This window comes from Schistocerca gregaria, unplaced genomic scaffold (assembly GCF_023897955.1).
Source record: "Schistocerca gregaria isolate iqSchGreg1 unplaced genomic scaffold, iqSchGreg1.2 ptg000180l, whole genome shotgun sequence".
NCBI lineage: Eukaryota > Metazoa > Arthropoda > Insecta > Orthoptera > Acrididae > Schistocerca > Schistocerca gregaria.
Window position 1 is genome coordinate 11,274,138 of NW_026061730.1, and position 19,801 is coordinate 11,293,938.

Genomic DNA, 19,801 nt, shown 5'->3' on the forward strand with positions numbered 1-19,801 from the left:
ACTAGCAGTGCTACATACAGTCATATCAACGTCACAGACCCTTGCACTCCCATTATTCCGCAGACAAACACTACTCTCTATGTATCAGTGAGGGTGTCTTTCAGGTTTCGTGCATTCTGTATCGAATCGTAGTTGGCCACAATGAAAGTGGCACGCATAACGTCGAAAATAGAGTTCAGACACCGCTCTGAGTAAGACGAACGTGTTGTCCACCTCTAGACTTCAATGACGTTAAGCCGTGATACCTAAGACAGATCTGCACTCGATGACACCACGATAACAGCCGGTCCCCACACTTACATCTTGCTCTCCTTATGACAGTATACATCATATCAGTCTGTGACGCTGGTTTTGCAACTTCTTGCGTGCGTTTATGTTCGGCGCGACCAACACTTACCATGCACTGACCACAAAACATGGAGGAGCCGGGGCTTGAACCCGAGACCGTTCACACGCTAAGCGAACGATCTGCCAACTGAGCTACAGCTACACACACGACCAAGCCTGGCTATTCTCCATTCTTTGCGACTCTGATGTGCACGGACACGATGGTTGGTTGGTTTGTAGCGGCGAAGGTACCAGAATACAAAGGCGCGGACACGTTCATATACACAAGAGTTCCAAGTAGTTCCGATGCTCTGGTATTACGAATGCAAATTCCGTCTGTTTTGAACGTCTTAAATTGAAAGGGCGGTCACAAATTGGTCCATTTCACTCCTTGTCCACAATCACACAGCACCTGAGGTAACAAGCACATCTCGAGCCCCATTGTGCTCTCCATTGTTCATGCCAACTCAGTGCCTCGCTCTTTGCTACTGTGTAAAACTCTTGTCGTCCAACTGCAAAACACTGGGACACAGCAAGTTTCCGCGTCCCCATTGCACTGATCGTACTACGAAACGCTCCCCAAACTTGGCAATCACCCATGCAGATGACTTTTCCGACTTTACACGACGCTCACGCAACGCTCACGCTAGTGACAGCCTTATTTATAGTTCGACGTCGCGCCAAAGCGAATGAGCACATTTCGCCTACTGCTTATGCCGCTCTTCTAGTGTGGCTGCTCTGTGTCTGCAGGCAGCGAGGGGCTGCAAGCTTCCTGTGTTCGCACCTATATCACCTGTGCTTCCTTGTCAGAGACAGACTATCGCAAAACATACATCTCACTCCATGAATTGATTGCTACGGCATCTGTTATCAGCAGTCACAACCAGCAACACCAGTAGCAGCCGACTACACGCAAAGAATGGCAACGTGCAGTGGGATTTACGTGAAATCGGCGCAATTGTGGATGCTAATCGTTCGCTTGTATCTGCCTACACACCTCTGCCGGTTGGGAATTATTCCACTTGCATGGCAAGGTGCGCATGTAGGTGTGTTAAAAATTCTGGAGGCGCTGGGTATCGATCCCAGTACCTCTCGCACACTAAGCGAGCGCTCTACCATCTGAGCTACGCCCACTCCCCCGATAACTAGTAGTGCTACATACAGTCATATCAACGTCACAGACCCTTGCACTCCCATTATTCCGCAGACAAACACTACTCTCTATGTATCAGTGAGGGTGTCTTTCAGGTTTCGTGCATTCTGTATCGAATCGTAGTTGGCCACAATGAAAGTGGCACGCATAACGTCGAAAATAGAGTTCAGACACCGCTCTGAGTAAGACGAACGTGTTGTCCACCTCTAGACTTCAATGACGTTAAGCCGTGATACCTAAGACAGATCTGCACTCGATGACACCACGATAACAGCCGGTCCCCACACTTACATCTTGCTCTCCTTATGACAGTATACATCATATCAGTCTGTGACGCTGGTTTTGCAACTTCTTGCGTGCGTTTATGTTCGCCCCGACAAACACTTACCATGCACCGACCACAAAACATGGAGGAGCCGGGGCTTCAACCCGAGACCGTCCACACGCTAAGCGAACGATCTGCCAACTGAGCTACAGCTACACACACGACCAAGCCTGGCTATTCTCCATTCTTTGCGACTCTGATGTGCACGGACACGATGGTTGGTTGGTTTGTAGCGGCGAAGGTACCAGAATACAAAGGCGCGGACACGTTCATATACACAAGAGTTCCAAGTAGTTTCGATGCTCTGGTATTACGAATGCAAATTCCGTCTGTTTTGAACGTCTTAAATTGAAAGGGCGGTCACAAATTGGTCCATTTCACTCCTTGTCCACAATCACACAGCACCTGAGGTAACAAGCACATCTCGAGCCCCATTGTGCTCTCCATTGTTCATGCCAACTCAGTGCCTCGCTCTTTGCTACTGTGTAAAACTCTTGTCGTCCAACTGCGAAACACTGGGACACAGCAAGTTTCCGCGTCCCCATTGCACTGATCGTACTACGAAACGCTCCCCAAACTTGGCAATCACCCATGCAGATGACTTTTCCGACTTTACACGACGCTCACGCTAGTGACAGCCTTATTTATAGTTCGACGTCGCGCCAAAGCGAATGAGCACATTTCGCCTACTGCTTAGGCCGCTCTTCTAGTGTGGCTGCTCTGTGTCTGCAGGCAGCGAGGGGCTGCAAGCTTCCTGTGTTCGCACCTATATCACCTGTGCTTCCTTGTCAGAGACAGACTATCGCAAAACATACATCTCACTCCATGAATTGATTGCTACGGCATCTGTTATCAGCAGTCACAACCAGCAACACCAGTAGCAGCCGACTACACGCAAAGAATGGCAACGTGCAGTGGGATTTACGTGAAATCGGCGCAATTGTGGATGCTAATCGTTCGCTTGTATCTGCCTACACACCTCTGCCGGTTGGGAATTATTCCACTTGCATGGCAAGGTGCGCATGTAGGTGTGTTAAAAATTCTGGAAGCGCTGGGTATCGATCCCAGTACCTCTCGCACACTAAGCGAGCGCTCTACCATCTGAGCTACGCCCACCCCCCCGCTAACTAGTAGTGCTACATACAGTCATATCAACGTCACAGACCCTTGCACTCCCATTATTCCGCAGACAAACACTACTCTCTATGTATCAGTGAGGGTGTCTTTCAGGTTTCGTGCATTCTGTATCGAATCGTAGTTGGCCACAATGAAAGTGGCACGCATAACGTCGAAAATAGAGTTCAGACACCGCTCTGAGTAAGACGAACGTGTTGTCCACCTCTAGACTTCAATGACGTTAAGCCGTGATACCTAAGACAGATCTGCACTCGATGACACCACGATAACAGCCGGTCCCCACACTTACATCTTGCTCTCCTTATGACAGTATACATCATATCAGTCTGTGACGCTGGTTTTGCAACTTCTTGCGTGCGTTTATGTTCGCCCCGACAAACACTTACCATGCACCGACCACAAAACATGGAGGAGCCGGGGCTTCAACCCGAGACCGTCCACACGCTAAGCGAACGATCTGCCAACTGAGCTACAGCTACACACACGACCAAGCCTGGCTATTCTCCATTCTTTGCGACTCTGATGTGCACGGACACGATGGTTGGTTGGTTTGTAGCGGCGAAGGTACCAGAATACAAAGGCGCGGACACGTTCATATACACAAGAGTTCCAAGTAGTTTCGATGCTCTGGTATTACGAATGCAAATTCCGTCTGTTTTGAACGTCTTAAATTGAAAGGGCGGTCACAAATTGGTCCATTTCACTCCTTGTCCACAATCACACAGCACCTGAGGTAACAAGCACATCTCGAGCCCCATTGTGCTCTCCATTGTTCATGCCAACTCAGTGCCTCGCTCTTTGCTACTGTGTAAAACTCTTGTCGTCCAACTGCGAAACACTGGGACACAGCAAGTTTCCGCGTCCCCATTGCACTGATCGTACTACGAAACGCTCCCCAAACTTGGCAATCACCCATGCAGATGACTTTTCCGACTTTACACGACGCTCACGCTAGTGACAGCCTTATTTATAGTTCGACGTCGCGCCAAAGCGAATGAGCACATTTCGCCTACTGCTTAGGCCGCTCTTCTAGTGTGGCTGCTCTGTGTCTGCAGGCAGCGAGGGGCTGCAAGCTTCCTGTGTTCGCACCTATATCACCTGTGCTTCCTTGTCAGAGACAGACTATCGCAAAACATACATCTCACTCCATGAATTGATTGCTACGGCATCTGTTATCAGCAGTCACAACCAGCAACACCAGTAGCAGCCGACTACACGCAAAGAATGGCAACGTGCAGTGGGATTTACGTGAAATCGGCGCAATTGTGGATGCTAATCGTTCGCTTGTATCTGCCTACACACCTCTGCCGGTTGGGAATTATTCCACTTGCATGGCAAGGTGCGCATGTAGGTGTGTTAAAAATTCTGGAAGCGCTGGGTATCGATCCCAGTACCTCTCGCACACTAAGCGAGCGCTCTACCATCTGAGCTACGCCCACCCCCCCGATAACTAGTAGTGCTACATACAGTCATATCAACGTCACAGACCCTTGCACTCCCATTATTCCGCAGACAAACACTACTCTCTATGTATCAGTGAGGGTGTCTTTCAGGTTTCGTGCATTCTGTATCGAATCGTAGTTGGCCACAATGAAAGTGGCACGCATAACGTCGAAAATAGAGTTCAGACACCGCTCTGAGTAAGACGAACGTGTTGTCCACCTCTAGACTTCAATGACGTTAAGCCGTGATACCTAAGACAGATCTGCACTCGATGACACCACGATAACAGCCGGTCCCCACACTTACATCTTGCTCTCCTTATGACAGTATACATCATATCAGTCTGTGACGCTGGTTTTGCAACTTCTTGCGTGCGTTTATGTTCGCCGCGACCAACACTTACCATGCACTGACCACAAAACATGGAGGAGCCGGGGCTTGAACCCGAGACCGTTCACACGCTAAGCGAACGATCTGCCAACTGAGCTACAGCTACACACACGACCAAGCCTGGCTATTCTCCATTCTTTGCGACTCTGATGTGCACGGACACGATGGTTGGTTGGTTTGTAGCGGCGAAGGTACCAGAATACAAAGGCGCGGACACGTTCATATACACAAGAGTTCCAAGTAGTTCCGATGCTCTGGTATTACGAATGCAAATTCCGTCTGTTTTGAACGTCTTAAATTGAAAGGGCGGTCACAAATTGGTCCATTTCACTCCTTGTCCACAATCACACAGCACCTGAGGTAACAAGCACATCTCGAGCCCCATTGTGCTCTCCATTGTTCATGCCAACTCAGTGCCTCGCTCTTTGCTACTGTGTAAAACTCTTGTCGTCCAACTGCAAAACACTGGGACACAGCAAGTTTCCGCGTCCCCATTGCACTGATCGTACTACGAAACGCTCCCCAAACTTGGCAATCACCCATGCAGATGACTTTTCCGACTTTACACGACGCTCACGCAACGCTCACGCTAGTGACAGCCTTATTTATAGTTCGACGTCGCGCCAAAGCGAATGAGCACATTTCGCCTACTGCTTAGGCCGCTCTTCTAGTGTGGCTGCTCTGTGTCTGCAGGCAGCGAGGGGCTGCAAGCTTCCTGTGTTCGCACCTATATCACCTGTGCTTCCTTGTCAGAGACAGACTATCGCAAAACATACATCTCACTCCATGAATTGATTGCTACGGCATCTGTTATCAGCAGTCACAACCAGCAACACCAGTAGCAGCCGACTACACGCAAAGAATGGCAACGTGCAGTGGGATTTACGTGAAATCGGCGCAATTGTGGATGCTAATCGTTCGCTTGTATCTGCCTACACACCTCTGCCGGTTGGGAATTATTCCACTTGCATGGCAAGGTGCGCATGTAGGTGTGTTAAAAATTCTGGAGGCGCTGGGTATCGATCCCAGTACCTCTCGCACACTAAGCGAGCGCTCTACCATCTGAGCTACGCCCACCCCCCCGATAACTAGTAGTGCTACATACAGTCATATCAACGTCACAGACCCTTGCACTCCCATTATTCCGCAGACAAACACTACTCTCTATGTATCAGTGAGGGTGTCTTTCAGGTTTCGTGCATTCTGTATCGAATCGTAGTTGGCCACAATGAAAGTGGCACGCATAACGTCGAAAATAGAGTTCAGACACCGCTCTGAGTAAGACGAACGTGTTGTCCACCTCTAGACTTCAATGACGTTAAGCCGTGATACCTAAGACAGATCTGCACTCGATGACACCACGATAACAGCCGGTCCCCACACTTACATCTTGCTCTCCTTATGACAGTATACATCATATCAGTCTGTGACGCTGGTTTTGCAACTTCTTGCGTGCGTTTATGTTCGCCCCGACAAACACTTACCATGCACCGACCACAAAACATGGAGGAGCCGGGGCTTCAACCCGAGACCGTCCACACGCTAAGCGAACGATCTGCCAACTGAGCTACAGCTACACACACGACCAAGCCTGGCTATTCTCCATTCTTTGCGACTCTGATGTGCACGGACACGATGGTTGGTTGGTTTGTAGCGGCGAAGGTACCAGAATACAAAGGCGCGGACACGTTCATATACACAAGAGTTCCAAGTAGTTTCGATGCTCTGGTATTACGAATGCAAATTCCGTCTGTTTTGAACGTCTTAAATTGAAAGGGCGGTCACAAATTGGTCCATTTCACTCCTTGTCCACAATCACACAGCACCTGAGGTAACAAGCACATCTCGAGCCCCATTGTGCTCTCCATTGTTCATGCCAACTCAGTGCCTCGCTCTTTGCTACTGTGTAAAACTCTTGTCGTCCAACTGCGAAACACTGGGACACAGCAAGTTTCCGCGTCCCCATTGCACTGATCGTACTACGAAACGCTCCCCAAACTTGGCAATCACCCATGCAGATGACTTTTCCGACTTTACACGACGCTCACGCAACGCTCACGCTAGTGACAGCCTTATTTATAGTTCGACGTCGCGCCAAAGCGAATGAGCACATTTCGCCTACTGCTTAGGCCGCTCTTCTAGTGTGGCTGCTCTGTGTCTGCAGGCAGCGAGGGGCTGCAAGCTTCCTGTGTTCGCACCTATATCACCTGTGCTTCCTTGTCAGAGACAGACTATCGCAAAACATACATCTCACTCCATGAGTTGATTGCTACGGCATCTGTTATCAGCAGTCACAACCAGCAACACCAGTAGCAGCCGACTACACGCAAAGAATGGCAACGTGCAGTGGGATTTACGTGAAATCGGCGCAATTGTGGATGCTAATCGTTCGCTTGTATCTGCCTACACACCTCTGCCGGTTGGGAATTATTCCACTTGCATGGCAAGCTGCGCATGTAGGTGTGTTAAAAATTCTGGAGGCGCTGGGTATCGATCCCAGTACCTCTCGCACACTAAGCGAGCGCTCTACCATCTGAGCTACGCCCACCCCCCCGATAACTAGTAGTGCTACATACAGTCATATCAACGTCACAGACCCTTGCACTCCCATTATTCCGCAGACAAACACTACTCTCCATGTATCAGTGAGGGTGTCTTTCAGGTTTCGTGCATTCTGTATCGAATCGTAGTTGGCCACAATGAAAGTGGCACGCATAACGTCGAAAATAGAGTTCAGACACCGCTCTGAGTAAGACGAACGTGTTGTCCACCTCTAGACTTCAATGACGTTAAGCCGTGATACCTAAGACAGATCTGCACTCGATGACACCACGATAACAGCCGGTCCCCACACTTACATCTTGCTCTCCTTATGACAGTATACATCATATCAGTCTGTGACGCTGGTTTTGCAACTTCTTGCGTGCGTTTATGTTCGCCCCGACAAACACTTACCATGCACCGACCACAAAACATGGAGGAGCCGGGGCTTCAACCCGAGACCGTCCACACGCTAAGCGAACGATCTGCCAACTGAGCTACAGCTACACACACGACCAAGCCTGGCTATTCTCCATTCTTTGCGACTCTGATGTGCACGGACACGATGGTTGGTTGGTTTGTAGCGGCGAAGGTACCAGAATACAAAGGCGCGGACACGTTCATATACACAAGAGTTCCAAGTAGTTTCGATGCTCTGGTATTACGAATGCAAATTCCGTCTGTTTTGAACGTCTTAAATTGAAAGGGCGGTCACAAATTGGTCCATTTCACTCCTTGTCCACAATCACACAGCACCTGAGGTAACAAGCACATCTCGAGCCCCATTGTGCTCTCCATTGTTCATGCCAACTCAGTGCCTCGCTCTTTGCTACTGTGTAAAACTCTTGTCGTCCAACTGCGAAACACTGGGACACAGCAAGTTTCCGCGTCCCCATTGCACTGATCGTACTACGAAACGCTCCCCAAACTTGGCAATCACCCATGCAGATGACTTTTCCGACTTTACACGACGCTCACGCAACGCTCACGCTAGTGACAGCCTTATTTATAGTTCGACGTCGCGCCAAAGCGAATGAGCACATTTCGCCTACTGCTTAGGCCGCTCTTCTAGTGTGGCTGCTCTGTGTCTGCAGGCAGCGAGGGGCTGCAAGCTTCCTGTGTTCGCACCTATATCACCTGTGCTTCCTTGTCAGAGACAGACTATCGCAAAACATACATCTCACTCCATGAGTTGATTGCTACGGCATCTGTTATCAGCAGTCACAACCAGCAACACCAGTAGCAGCCGACTACACGCAAAGAATGGCAACGTGCAGTGGGATTTACGTGAAATCGGCGCAATTGTGGATGCTAATCGTTCGCTTGTATCTGCCTACACACCTCTGCCGGTTGGCAAGGTGCTCATGTAGGTGAGTTAAAAATTCTGGAGGCGCTGGGTATCGATCCCAGTACCTCTCGCACACTAAGCGAGCGCTCTACCATCTGAGCTACGCCCACCCCCCCGATAACTAGTAGTGCTACATACAGTCATATCAACGTCACAGACCCTTGCACTCCCATTATTCCGCAGACAAACACTACTCTCTATGTATCAGTGAGGGTGTCTTTCAGGTTTCGTGCATTCTGTATCGAATCGTAGTTGGCCACAATGAAAGTGGCACGCATAACGTCGAAAATAGAGTTCAGACACCGCTCTGAGTAAGACGAACGTGTTGTCCACCTCTAGACTTCAATGACGTTAAGCCGTGATACCTAAGACAGATCTGCACTCGATGACACCACGATAACAGCCGGTCCCCACACTTACATCTTGCTCTCCTTATGACAGTATACATCATATCAGTCTGTGACGCTGGTTTTGCAACTTCTTGCGTGCGTTTATGTTCGCCGCGACCAACACTTACCATGCACTGACCACAAAACATGGAGGAGCCGGGGCTTGAACCCGAGACCGTTCACACGCTAAGCGAACGATCTGCCAACTGAGCTACAGCTACACACACGACCAAGCCAGGCTATTCTCCATTCTTTGCGACTCTCATGTGCACGGACACGATGGTTGGTTGGTTTGTAGCGGCGAAGGTACCAGAATACAAAGGCGCGGACACGTTCATATACACAAGAGTTCCAAGTAGTTCCGATGCTCTGGTATTACGAATGCAAATTCCGTCTGTTTTGAACGTCTTAAATTGAAAGGGCGGTCACAAATTGGTCCATTTCACTCCTTGTCCACAATCACACAGCACCTGAGGTAACAAGCACATCTCGAGCCCCATTGTGCTCTCCATTGTTCATGCCAACTCAGTGCCTCGCTCTTTGCTACTGTGTAAAACTCTTGTCGTCCAACTGCAAAACACTGGGACACAGCAAGTTTCCGCGTCCCCATTGCACTGATCGTACTACGAAACGCTCCCCAAACTTGGCAATCACCCATGCAGATGACTTTTCCGACTTTACACGACGCTCACGCAACGCTCACGCTAGTGACAGCCTTATTTATAGTTCGACGTCGCGCCAAAGCGAATGAGCACATTTCGCCTACTGCTTAGGCCGCTCTTCTAGTGTGGCTGCTCTGTGTCTGCAGGCAGCGAGGGGCTGCAAGCTTCCTGTGTTCGCACCTATATCACCTGTGCTTCCTTGTCAGAGACAGACTATCGCAAAACATACATCTCACTCCATGAATTGATTGCTACGGCATCTGTTATCAGCAGTCACAACCAGCAACACCAGTAGCAGCCGACTACACGCAAAGAATGGCAACGTGCAGTGGGATTTACGTGAAATCGGCGCAATTGTGGATGCTAATCGTTCGCTTGTATCTGCCTACACACCTCTGCCGGTTGGCAAGGTGCGCATGTAGGTGTGTTAAAAATTCTGGAGGCGCTGGGTATCGATCCCAGTACCTTTCGCACACTAAGCGAGCGCTCTACCATCTGAGCTACGCCCACTCCCCCGATAACTAGTAGTGCTACATACAGTCATATCAACGTCACAGACCCTTGCACTCCCATTATTCCGCAGACAAACACTACTCTCTATGTATCAGTGAGGGTGTCTTTCAGGTTTCGTGCATTCTGTATCGAATCGTAGTTGGCCACAATGAAAGTGGCACGCATAACGTCGAAAATAGAGTTCAGACACCGCTCTGAGTAAGACGAACGTGTTGTCCACCTCTAGACTTCAATGACGTTAAGCCGTGATACCTAAGACAGATCTGCACTCGATGACACCACGATAACAGCCGGTCCCCACACTTACATCTTGCTCTCCTTATGACAGTATACATCATATCAGTCTGTGACGCTGGTTTTGCAACTTCTTGCGTGCGTTTATGTTCGCCCCGACAAACACTTACCATGCACCGACCACAAAACATGGAGGAGCCGGGGCTTCAACCCGAGACCGTCCACACGCTAAGCGAACGATCTGCCAACTGAGCTACAGCTACACACACGACCAAGCCTGGCTATTCTCCATTCTTTGCGACTCTGATGTGCACGGACACGATGGTTGGTTGGTTTGTAGCGGCGAAGGTACCAGAATACAAAGGCGCGGACACGTTCATATACACAAGAGTTCCAAGTAGTTTCGATGCTCTGGTATTACGAATGCAAATTCCGTCTGTTTTGAACGTCTTAAATTGAAAGGGCGGTCACAAATTGGTCCATTTCACTCCTTGTCCACAATCACACAGCACCTGAGGTAACAAGCACATCTCGAGCCCCATTGTGCTCTCCATTGTTCATGCCAACTCAGTGCCTCGCTCTTTGCTACTGTGTAAAACTCTTGTCGTCCAACTGCGAAACACTGGGACACAGCAAGTTTCCGCGTCCCCATTGCACTGATCGTACTACGAAACGCTCCCCAAACTTGGCAATCACCCATGCAGATGACTTTTCCGACTTTACACGACGCTCACGCTAGTGACAGCCTTATTTATAGTTCGACGTCGCGCCAAAGCGAATGAGCACATTTCGCCTACTGCTTAGGCCGCTCTTCTAGTGTGGCTGCTCTGTGTCTGCAGGCAGCGAGGGGCTGCAAGCTTCCTGTGTTCGCACCTATATCACCTGTGCTTCCTTGTCAGAGACAGACTATCGCAAAACATACATCTCACTCCATGAATTGATTGCTACGGCATCTGTTATCAGCAGTCACAACCAGCAACACCAGTAGCAGCCGACTACACGCAAAGAATGGCAACGTGCAGTGGGATTTACGTGAAATCGGCGCAATTGTGGATGCTAATCGTTCGCTTGTATCTGCCTACACACCTCTGCCGGTTGGGAATTATTCCACTTGCATGGCAAGGTGCGCATGTAGGTGTGTTAAAAATTCTGGAAGCGCTGGGTATCGATCCCAGTACCTCTCGCACACTAAGCGAGCGCTCTACCATCTGAGCTACGCCCACCCCCCCCCGCTAACTAGTAGTGCTACATACAGTCATATCAACGTCACAGACCCTTGCACTCCCATTATTCCGCAGACAAACACTACTCTCTATGTATCAGTGAGGGTGTCTTTCAGGTTTCGTGCATTCTGTATCGAATCGTAGTTGGCCACAATGAAAGTGGCACGCATAACGTCGAAAATAGAGTTCAGACACCGCTCTGAGTAAGACGAACGTGTTGTCCACCTCTAGACTTCAATGACGTTAAGCCGTGATACCTAAGACAGATCTGCACTCGATGACACCACGATAACAGCCGGTCCCCACACTTACATCTTGCTCTCCTTATGACAGTATACATCATATCAGTCTGTGACGCTGGTTTTGCAACTTCTTGCGTGCGTTTATGTTCGCCCCGACAAACACTTACCATGCACCGACCACAAAACATGGAGGAGCCGGGGCTTCAACCCGAGACCGTCCACACGCTAAGCGAACGATCTGCCAACTGAGCTACAGCTACACACACGACCAAGCCTGGCTATTCTCCATTCTTTGCGACTCTGATGTGCACGGACACGATGGTTGGTTGGTTTGTAGCGGCGAAGGTACCAGAATACAAAGGCGCGGACACGTTCATATACACAAGAGTTCCAAGTAGTTTCGATGCTCTGGTATTACGAATGCAAATTCCGTCTGTTTTGAACGTCTTAAATTGAAAGGGCGGTCACAAATTGGTCCATTTCACTCCTTGTCCACAATCACACAGCACCTGAGGTAACAAGCACATCTCGAGCCCCATTGTGCTCTCCATTGTTCATGCCAACTCAGTGCCTCGCTCTTTGCTACTGTGTAAAACTCTTGTCGTCCAACTGCGAAACACTGGGACACAGCAAGTTTCCGCGTCCCCATTGCACTGATCGTACTACGAAACGCTCCCCAAACTTGGCAATCACCCATGCAGATGACTTTTCCGACTTTACACGACGCTCACGCTAGTGACAGCCTTATTTATAGTTCGACGTCGCGCCAAAGCGAATGAGCACATTTCGCCTACTGCTTAGGCCGCTCTTCTAGTGTGGCTGCTCTGTGTCTGCAGGCAGCGAGGGGCTGCAAGCTTCCTGTGTTCGCACCTATATCACCTGTGCTTCCTTGTCAGAGACAGACTATCGCAAAACATACATCTCACTCCATGAATTGATTGCTACGGCATCTGTTATCAGCAGTCACAACCAGCAACACCAGTAGCAGCCGACTACACGCAAAGAATGGCAACGTGCAGTGGGATTTACGTGAAATCGGCGCAATTGTGGATGCTAATCGTTCGCTTGTATCTGCCTACACACCTCTGCCGGTTGGGAATTATTCCACTTGCATGGCAAGGTGCGCATGTAGGTGTGTTAAAAATTCTGGAAGCGCTGGGTATCGATCCCAGTACCTCTCGCACACTAAGCGAGCGCTCTACCATCTGAGCTACGCCCACCCCCCCGATAACTAGTAGTGCTACATACAGTCATATCAACGTCACAGACCCTTGCACTCCCATTATTCCGCAGACAAACACTACTCTCTATGTATCAGTGAGGGTGTCTTTCAGGTTTCGTGCATTCTGTATCGAATCGTAGTTGGCCACAATGAAAGTGGCACGCATAACGTCGAAAATAGAGTTCAGACACCGCTCTGAGTAAGACGAACGTGTTGTCCACCTCTAGACTTCAATGACGTTAAGCCGTGATACCTAAGACATATCTGCACTCGATGACACCACGATAACAGCCGGTCCCCACACTTACATCTTGCTCTCCTTATGACAGTATACATCATATCAGTCTGTGACGCTGGTTTTGCAACTTCTTGCGTGCGTTTATGTTCGCCGCGACCAACACTTACCATGCACTGACCACAAAACATGGAGGAGCCGGGGCTTGAACCCGAGACCGTTCACACGCTAAGCGAACGATCTGCCAACTGAGCTACAGCTACACACACGACCAAGCCTGGCTATTCTCCATTCTTTGCGACTCTGATGTGCACGGACACGATGGTTGGTTGGTTTGTAGCGGCGAAGGTACCAGAATACAAAGGCGCGGACACGTTCATATACACAAGAGTTCCAAGTAGTTCCGATGCTCTGGTATTACGAATGCAAATTCCGTCTGTTTTGAACGTCTTAAATTGAAAGGGCGGTCACAAATTGGTCCATTTCACTCCTTGTCCACAATCACACAGCACCTGAGGTAACAAGCACATCTCGAGCCCCATTGTGCTCTCCATTGTTCATGCCAACTCAGTGCCTCGCTCTTTGCTACTGTGTAAAACTCTTGTCGTCCAACTGCAAAACACTGGGACACAGCAAGTTTCCGCGTCCCCATTGCACTGATCGTACTACGAAACGCTCCCCAAACTTGGCAATCACCCATGCAGATGACTTTTCCGACTTTACACGACGCTCACGCAACGCTCACGCTAGTGACAGCCTTATTTATAGTTCGACGTCGCGCCAAAGCGAATGAGCACATTTCGCCTACTGCTTAGGCCGCTCTTCTAGTGTGGCTGCTCTGTGTCTGCAGGCAGCGAGGGGCTGCAAGCTTCCTGTGTTCGCACCTATATCACCTGTGCTTCCTTGTCAGAGACAGACTATCGCAAAACATACATCTCACTCCATGAATTGATTGCTACGGCATCTGTTATCAGCAGTCACAACCAGCAACACCAGTAGCAGCCGACTACACGCAAAGAATGGCAACGTGCAGTGGGATTTACGTGAAATCGGCGCAATTGTGGATGCTAATCGTTCGCTTGTATCTGCCTACACACCTCTGCCGGTTGGGAATTATTCCACTTGCATGGCAAGGTGCGCATGTAGGTGTGTTAAAAATTCTGGAGGCGCTGGGTATCGATCCCAGTACCTCTCGCACACTAAGCGAGCGCTCTACCATCTGAGCTACGCCCACCCCCCCGATAACTAGTAGTGCTACATACAGTCATATCAACGTCACAGACCCTTGCACTCCCATTATTCCGCAGACAAACACTACTCTCTATGTATCAGTGAGGGTGTCTTTCAGGTTTCGTGCATTCTGTATCGAATCGTAGTTGGCCACAATGAAAGTGGCACGCATAACGTCGAAAATAGAGTTCAGACACCGCTCTGAGTAAGACGAACGTGTTGTCCACCTCTAGACTTCAATGACGTTAAGCCGTGATACCTAAGACAGATCTGCACTCGATGACACCACGATAACAGCCGGTCCCCACACTTACATCTTGCTCTCCTTATGACAGTATACATCATATCAGTCTGTGACGCTGGTTTTGCAACTTCTTGCGTGCGTTTATGTTCGCCCCGACAAACACTTACCATGCACCGACCACAAAACATGGAGGAGCCGGGGCTTCAACCCGAGACCGTCCACACGCTAAGCGAACGATCTGCCAACTGAGCTACAGCTACACACACGACCAAGCCTGGCTATTCTCCATTCTTTGCGACTCTGATGTGCACGGACACGATGGTTGGTTGGTTTGTAGCGGCGAAGGTACCAGAATACAAAGGCGCGGACACGTTCATATACACAAGAGTTCCAAGTAGTTTCGATGCTCTGGTATTACGAATGCAAATTCCGTCTGTTTTGAACGTCTTAAATTGAAAGGGCGGTCACAAATTGGTCCATTTCACTCCTTGTCCACAATCACACAGCACCTGAGGTAACAAGCACATCTCGAGCCCCATTGTGCTCTCCATTGTTCATGCCAACTCAGTGCCTCGCTCTTTGCTACTGTGTAAAACTCTTGTCGTCCAACTGCGAAACACTGGGACACAGCAAGTTTCCGCGTCCCCATTGCACTGATCGTACTACGAAACGCTCCCCAAACTTGGCAATCACCCATGCAGATGACTTTTCCGACTTTACACGACGCTCACGCTAGTGACAGCCTTATTTATAGTTCGACGTCGCGCCAAAGCGAATGAGCACATTTCGCCTACTGCTTAGGCCGCTCTTCTAGTGTGGCTGCTCTGTGTCTGCAGGCAGCGAGGGGCTGCAAGCTTCCTGTGTTCGCACCTATATCACCTGTGCTTCCTTGTCAGAGACAGACTATCGCAAAACATACATCTCACTCCATGAGTTGATTGCTACGGCATCTGTTATCAGCAGTCACAACCAGCAACACCAGTAGCAGCCGACTACACGCAAAGAATGGCAACGTGCAGTGGGATTTACGTGAAATCGGCGCAATTGTGGATGCTAATCGTTCGCTTGTATCTGCCTACACACCTCTGCCGGTTGGCAAGGTGCGCATGTAGGTGTGTTAAAAATTCTGGAGGCGCTGGGTATCGATCCCAGTACCTCTCGCACACTAAGCGAGCGCTCTACCATCTGAGCTACGCCCACCCCCCCGATAACTAGTAGTGCTACATACAGTCATATCAACGTCACAGACCCTTGCACTCCCATTATTCCGCAGACAAACACTACTCTCTATGTATCAGTGAGGGTGTCTTTCAGGTTTCGTGCATTCTGTATCGAATCGTAGTTGGCCACAATGAAAGTGGCACGCATAACGTCGAAAATAGAGTTCAGACACCGCTCTGAGTAAGACGAACGTGTTGTCCACCTCTAGACTTCAATGACGTTAAGCCGTGATACCTAAGACAGATCTGCACTCGATGACACCACGATAACAGCCGGTCCCCACACTTACATCTTGCTCTCCTTATGACAGTATACATCATATCAGTCTGTGACGCTGGTTTTGCAACTTCTTGCGTGCGTTTATGTTCGCCGCGACCAACACTTACCATGCACTGACCACAAAACATGGAGGAGCCGGGGCTTGAACCCGAGACCGTTCACACGCTAAGCGAACGATCTGCCAACTGAGCTACAGCTACACACACGACCAAGCCAGGCTATTCTCCATTCTTTGCGACTCTCATGTGCACGGACACGATGGTTGGTTGGTTTGTAGCGGCGAAGGTACCAGAATACAAAGGCGCGGACACGTTCATATACACAAGAGTTCCAAGTAGTTCCGATGCTCTGGTATTACGAATGCAAATTCCGTCTGTTTTGAACGTCTTAAATTGAAAGGGCGGTCACAAATTGGTCCATTTCACTCCTTGTCCACAATCACACAGCACCTGAGGTAACAAGCACATCTCGAGCCCCATTGTGCTCTCCATTGTTCATGCCAACTCAGTGCCTCGCTCTTTGCTACTGTGTAAAACTCTTGTCGTCCAACTGCAAAACACTGGGACACAGCAAGTTTCCGCGTCCCCATTGCACTGATCGTACTACGAAACGCTCCCCAAACTTGGCAATCACCCATGCAGATGACTTTTCCGACTTTACACGACGCTCACGCAACGCTCACGCTAGTGACAGCCTTATTTATAGTTCGACGTCGCGCCAAAGCGAATGAGCACATTTCGCCTACTGCTTAGGCCGCTCTTCTAGTGTGGCTGCTCTGTGTCTGCAGGCAGCGAGGGGCTGCAAGCTTCCTGTGTTCGCACCTATATCACCTGTGCTTCCTTGTCAGAGACAGACTATCGCAAAACATACATCTCACTCCATGAATTGATTGCTACGGCATCTGTTATCAGCAGTCACAACCAGCAACACCAGTAGCAGCCGACTACACGCAAAGAATGGCAACGTGCAGTGGGATTTACGTGAAATCGGCGCAATTGTGGATGCTAATCGTTCGCTTGTATCTGCCTACACACCTCTGCCGGTTGGCAAGGTGCGCATGTAGGTGTGTTAAAAATTCTGGAGGCGCTGGGTATCAATCCCAGTACCTCTCGCACACTAAGCGAGCGCTCTACCATCTGAGCTACGCCCACCCCCACGATAACTAGTAGTGCTACATACAGTCATATCAACGTCACAGACCCTTGCACTCCCATTATTCCGCAGACAAACACTACTCTCTATGTATCAGTGAGGGTGTCTTTCAGGTTTCGTGCATTCTGTATCGAATCGTAGTTGGCCACAATGAAAGTGGCACGCATAACGTCGAAAATAGAGTTCAGACACCGCTCTGAGTAAGACGAACGTGTTGTCCACCTCTAGACTTCAATGACGTTAAGCCGTGATACCTAAGACAGATCTGCACTCGATGACACCACGATAACAGCCGGTCCCCACACTTACATCTTGCTCTCCTTATGACAGTATACATCATATCAGTCTGTGACGCTGGTTTTGCAACTTCTTGCGTGCGTTTATGTTCGCCGCGACCAACACTTACCATGCACTGACCACAAAACATGGAGGAGCCGGGGCTTGAACCCGAGACCGTTCACACGCTAAGCGAACGATCTGCCAACTGAGCTACAGCTACACACACGACCAAGCCAGGCTATTCTCCATTCTTTGCGACTCTCATGTGCACGGACACGATGGTTGGTTGGTTTGTAGCGGCGAAGGTACCAGAATACAAAGGCGCGGACACGTTCGTATACGCAAGAGTTCCAAGTAGTTCCGATGCTCTGGTATTACGAATGCAAATTCCGTCTGTTTTGAACGTCTTAAATTGAAAGGGCGGTCACAAATTGGTCCATTTCACTCCTTGTCCACAATCACACAGCACCTGAGGTAACAAGCACATCTCGAGCCCCATTGTGCTCTCCATTGTTCATGCCAACTCAGTGCCTCGCTCTTTGCTACTGTGTAAAACTCTTGTCGTCCAACTGCAAAACACTGGGACACAGCAAGTTTCCGCGTCCCCATTTGCACTGATCGTACTACGAAACGCTCCCCAAACTTGGCAATCACCCATGCAGATGACTTTTCCGACTTTACACGACGCTCACGCAACGCTCACGCTAGTGACAGCCTTATTTATAGTTCGACGTCGCGCCAAAGCGAATGAGCACATTTCGCCTACTGCTTAGGCCGCTCTTCTAGTGTGGCTGCTCTGTGTCTGCAGGCAGCGAGGGGCTGCAAGCTTCCTGTGTTCGCACCTATATCACCTGTGCTTCCTTGTCAGAGACAGACTATCGCAAAACATACATCTCACTCCATGAATTGATTGCTACGGCATCTGTTATCAGCAGTCACAACCAGCAACACCAGTAGCAGCCGACTACACGCAAAGAATGGCAACGTGCAGTGGGATTTACGTGAAATCGGCGCAATTGTGGATGCTAATCGTTCGCTTGTATCTGCCTACACACCTCTGCCGGTTGGCAAGGTGCGCATGTAGGTGTGTTAAAAATTCTGGAGGCGCTGGGTATCGATCCCAGTACCTCTCGCACACTAAGCGAGCGCTCTACCATCTGAGCTACGCCCACCCCCACGATAACTAGTAGTGCTACATACAGTCATATCAACGTCACAGACCCTTGCACTCCCATTATTCCGCAGACAAACACTACTCTCTATGTATCAGTGAGGGTGTCTTTCAGGTTTCGTGCATTCTGTATCGAATCGTAGTTGGCCACAATGAAAGTGGCACGCATAACGTCGAAAATAGAGTTCAGACACCGCTCTGAGTAAGACGAACGTGTTGTCCACCTCTAGACTTCAATGACGTTAAGCCGTGATACCTAAGACAGATCTGCACTCGATGACACCACGATAACAGCCGGTCCCCACACTTACATCTTGCTCTCCTTATGACAGTATACATCATATCAGTCTGTGACGCTGGTTTTGCAACTTCTTGCGTGCGTTTATGTTCGCCGCGACCAACACTTACCATGCACTGACCACAAAACATGGAGGAGCCGGGGCTTGAACCCGAGACCGTTCACACGCTAAGCGAACGATCTGCCAACTGAGCTACAGCTACACACACGACCAAGCCAGGCTATTCTCCATTCTTTGCGACTCTCATGTGCACGGACACGATGGTTGGTTGGTTTGTAGCGGCGAAGGTACCAGAATACAAAGGCGCGGACACGTTCGTATACGCAAGAGTTCCAAGTAGTTCCGATGCTCTGGTATTACGAATGCAAATTCCGTCTGTTTTGAACGTCTTAAATTGAAAGGGCGGTCACAAATTGGTCCATTTCACTCCTTGTCCACAATCACACAGCACCTGAGGTAACAAGCACATCTCGAGCCCCATTGTGCTCTCCATTGTTCATGCCAACTCAGTGCCTCGCTCTTTGCTACTGTGTAAAACTCTT

General features: G+C 49.6%; 7 non-coding genes across 7 annotated transcripts; all 7 read right to left on the minus strand.

Moving 5' to 3' along the window:
• Positions 1–1,388: 1,388 nt before the first annotated feature.
• Positions 1,389–1,464, minus strand: Trnat-agu (transfer RNA threonine (anticodon AGU)). Its single transcript has one exon. It is a non-coding gene; the product is annotated as a tRNA-Thr (tRNA).
• A 4,315-nt stretch (positions 1,465–5,779) lies between these two features.
• Positions 5,780–5,853, minus strand: Trnat-agu (transfer RNA threonine (anticodon AGU)). Its single transcript has one exon. It is a non-coding gene; the product is annotated as a tRNA-Thr (tRNA).
• Positions 5,854–7,250: 1,397 nt separating this feature from the next.
• Positions 7,251–7,324, minus strand: Trnat-agu (transfer RNA threonine (anticodon AGU)). The gene has a single exon. It is a non-coding gene; the product is annotated as a tRNA-Thr (tRNA).
• A 1,377-nt stretch (positions 7,325–8,701) lies between these two features.
• On the minus strand, positions 8,702–8,775 carry Trnat-agu (transfer RNA threonine (anticodon AGU)). Its single transcript has one exon. It is a non-coding gene; the product is annotated as a tRNA-Thr (tRNA).
• Positions 8,776–14,545: 5,770 nt separating this feature from the next.
• Trnat-agu (transfer RNA threonine (anticodon AGU)) lies at positions 14,546–14,619 on the minus strand. The gene has a single exon. It is a non-coding gene; the product is annotated as a tRNA-Thr (tRNA).
• A 1,366-nt stretch (positions 14,620–15,985) lies between these two features.
• On the minus strand, positions 15,986–16,059 carry Trnat-agu (transfer RNA threonine (anticodon AGU)). The gene has a single exon. It is a non-coding gene; the product is annotated as a tRNA-Thr (tRNA).
• A 2,829-nt stretch (positions 16,060–18,888) lies between these two features.
• Trnat-agu (transfer RNA threonine (anticodon AGU)) lies at positions 18,889–18,962 on the minus strand. The gene has a single exon. It is a non-coding gene; the product is annotated as a tRNA-Thr (tRNA).
• Between the last annotated feature and the right edge of the window lie 839 nt (positions 18,963–19,801).